This window comes from Rhinopithecus roxellana, chromosome 1 (assembly GCF_007565055.1).
Source record: "Rhinopithecus roxellana isolate Shanxi Qingling chromosome 1, ASM756505v1, whole genome shotgun sequence".
NCBI classification, from domain to species: domain Eukaryota; kingdom Metazoa; phylum Chordata; class Mammalia; order Primates; family Cercopithecidae; genus Rhinopithecus; species Rhinopithecus roxellana.
Window position 1 is genome coordinate 33185165 of NC_044549.1, and position 3965 is coordinate 33189129.

Genomic DNA, 3965 nt, shown 5'->3' on the forward strand with positions numbered 1-3965 from the left:
CACAGCAAGTGCTCCTACGATTCAAGCTGATCATCTCCCCAGAAGGGTCAGCAGTGAGCACCCCATCTCACGACAGAGCGCCCGGGCGCACAGCCACTACAAGAGACAAACGGAACAGACGCTGGAAACCGCTCCGGGCATTTTATCACATCCACGAGACCAGAAGGTGATCGGAACTACAAACTTTCCCTGCCTAGAACCAAGTCTTCGGGTGATACTTGCCTCACTACACTCCCCTTGTCATGCAAGCTGTTTTATTTCAAATGTTTCTTCCCCAACCTAGTTAAACTCTCTCGATAAAATCTAACCTTCCTTTTCAATTGTACTCTTGAGCCTATTTCACTCACCCTCTACCGTGTCCTCGTATCTCAGTCTCATGTCTATTATCTCCCTCCACTTCCTTACAGTCATCCAGTTGCCACGAATCTAAATTGCACTGGATAAGTAGTCCCTGGGTGATGCCATGACTTATGGCTTATTTTAAACCGTATAGCCTCCTTTTACTGTGGGACAAACAAGAAAACAAGTTTAGTGGTTAATCTGGTAGTCCTAAAACTGGGGCCTGAGTCAAGGCTTTTTTTATTTCCCTAAAGCCTTTTCCTGGTTGGCCTTCCAGAGGAGGGCTCCTTCTTTCCTCCTCCTTTTTTGCTTCGTATCTGCTAGGCCATGAGCAAAAGAAATTTGGGATGGAAAATGTGGCAGAACCTTGCTGGCCTTTAGGAATTTTTAAATCTGCACTGGTGGGAGAGAGAAGTCCACCAGCACCTTGCTTTTTTTCCTCTGGCCTCCATCTTTCCTCGTGGCTTATATAAAAGCTTAATACTGGGACACTTTTAGAGCAGATTTGAGCTTTTTTTTTCCTGACACTTTATATCCTCCTTTTATAGCAGGTGCAGGAGATCGTGGGTTCCTCTGGGTGCAGTAGCCCTTGGCTGGTGATTTTCTTATACCACAGCCCTGACCATTTTCCTTATTCTTTTGACATTCGTCTTTTCAGTGTCCTTTTTAGGCTTGGAGAGACTCCTTATTTCCACACTTTCCCCTCCTCGTCTCTTTCCTAACCTCCTCTTCCTTCTTTTCCCCTGTCTTTCCCTCCTCTCCATCGTCCCCGAAGTCGCCTCCTCGATCTTTCCTTCCCGCCGAGTTATCCCCCATCCTCGCTTATCCCCTGTCCTCTTCTCCAATCGGGGCCAGCCACCCCTCATCATAAGTCAGATTAAAAGTGATCTCTGTAAACTAGGAAAACTAACTTTAAAAAGGCAAATGCAGTCTTTAAGTATGGCCATGCAAAAAGTGCGTGGCTAGATATAGAAAAAATGCCTATAAGTCTGACAGACCCCCCCAATACACCCTTTCAAACCTAGGAACTTTAGTTAAGTTAAAAAAGGAAATCCAACCACTCTAGGACTCATATAGGATAGGCCCCATTCTATAATCTTGCCTACTCCCACTGCTGTTAAAGTTTCAGGTATCATGCCTTGTATTCACCACAGTCAGCTAAAACCAGCGGCCCACGATCAGTGGATCAGTCAATGAGACCCAGACCATCCAACACCGCTGATCCTGTGACAAGACCATGTAACCAGTAGAAATAACAGCAGCCCTGCTCTGGCCACTCTAGAAGCTGGCCAGTCTACACAGGGCAGAAGCTTAAGGAAAACTGTAAGCCCTGCTCTAGTCATGCAACCGAAAGTTGACTAGTCTATGCATGGCCGAAGCTTGAGGAGTCATCATCAAATGAGTAGATGTGAATACAAATTTTATGTTTAATTACTATCTTAGTATTTTATTACTATGCTCTCATTATTGCCAATCTCTCTGCCCAAGGAAGAACTCTTTCTGTCCATATTTAGTATAAGAATGTTACTTTTTGCCTTGGCTTTATTTGTACCTAAATCTATACAAAAAGAAAAGCACATAGATAGTTGCCACCAGTGCATGCACACTACGTAAATAAGAAACACAGTAGTTAAGACTTTATGGTACCATACATACTATGAATACACAGAAACTCCTCTGGAGACGTGTATGTACAACCAAACAACCTATTCAGTCTGTGACCCAATGAATAGCCAGTCTTATGTATGTTATAACCCTTAGCTTTCATCTAGGACATGGTTTAAGATTTGCGACCGGGTGTGGTGGCTCAAGCCTGTAATCCCAGCACTTTGGGAGGCTGAGATGGGTGGATCACGAGCTCAGGAGATCGAGACCATCTTGGCTAACATGGTGAAACCCCGTCTCTACTAAAAAGTACAAAAAAACTAGCCGGGCAAGGTGGTGGGCGCCTGTAGTCCCAGCTACTGGGGAGGCTGAGGCAGGAGAATGGTGTAAACCCGGGAGAAGGAGCTTGCAGTGAGCCGAGATCCGGCCACTGCACTCCAGCCTGGGCGACAGAGCGAGACTCCGTCTCAAAAAAAAAAAAAAGATTTGCACTGGGACAAGGAAAGGAAGTCTCTTAAACCAGACCAAAGTCTCTCTCCCACGAAGGAGTCAGATCTTTATATTTTAATGTTTGCCGGATAACATCCATAGGCTCACTCTTTCCCATAATCCACAGTTCCAACGAGTACTATAGTATCTGTTAGCACAGTTGGCTAAAAACATAGCTAGACAAACTAACACTCAGCTAATGGCTTTGTGTATATATCAATCTTTGCTCAAAAAAGAAATCTTGTCTCTTCATGCAAAATTAAGTAATATTGAGGTCTTCTAGTAAAATTCCTTTATAAAAGGCCTCAAAGGGGGGAATGAAGCGGGAAATTTAAAAAATAATAAAATTGAAAAGAAAGAGAAATCAGTTTTCCTATTTTAGGCTAATTTGTCCCAGAGGCAGCAACAGGCACAGCCCAGACCCAGGAAATTTCTTGATAATATTGTCTAATGTGCTCTGGAGACTCTCCCAGCACTCCTTCAACATAGGGAGAAGAAAAACAAATTTTCCTTTGTTTTATGGAATGAGTTTATAGATTCTTGTTCTCTTAAGTAGTGACTTCAAGTATGCTGTTTTATTTAAGAAGTACAACAAAGGTCATGAAAAACCTGAGTAGGCCTGGATAAACCTGTGCAGAGACAAACCTAGATAACAAACATCTGGGTTGCTTGGCAACGGTTATATGCAATCCTGTCTTTGTCCTGTCTCTGGATCCCTCCTTTCGTGCCACTGTAAGCTTGCTTCAAGCTAGCCTATCGCGTTATGTGAAATGTGTGTAAAAGTCAGGTGCTGTCGTTGTTCTGGGCCCAGTCTTTTGGATGTGAGTCAGCTGGGCCTGAGTGCACTCAATAAAGATTCTCCTGTTTCCACCTGAGGTCTCTCATCCTCCTGAATCCTGCAACAGTGTTAGCTTCATAAGCATTTATTTTACAAAACAGTAAGCTAATGTTTGAACACAATTTCCAAGATAAAGCACATTTTCTCATAAATAATGTAGTCTTTTTCTCAAGCACCTCAAAGTATAAAAAATAATTTTAGTTTGAACAGATCTCTTGGAATGTGTTTAACCTTGTATTTCAACAGACGAGATTTTCCAGGTTTCACAAGGGCCTTGTATTTCAACAGACAAGATTTCCCAGGTTTCACAAGGGCCAGATTTTATTTGAATTACTCAGAAGAGAAAGAAAATATCTTATGAAAAAGGTGAACTCAATCATTACCAATAGAAAAATATCCACCGTATTTATCTCTTATAGAAACAGAGAAAGATAACATTTCCCTCCTTTAAATTATATATAATTATATATTGTGTGTAATATATAATACATAATTATATATTGTGTGTAATATATAATACATAATATAGTAATAATAATATAATATATTATATAATACATATCATATTATATAATACGTATTATATAATATATATTATATAATACATATTAATTAATATATAATATATTATTAATTGTATATTAATAATAATTGATTATATATAATAATAATAATATTATATGTTATTAATATG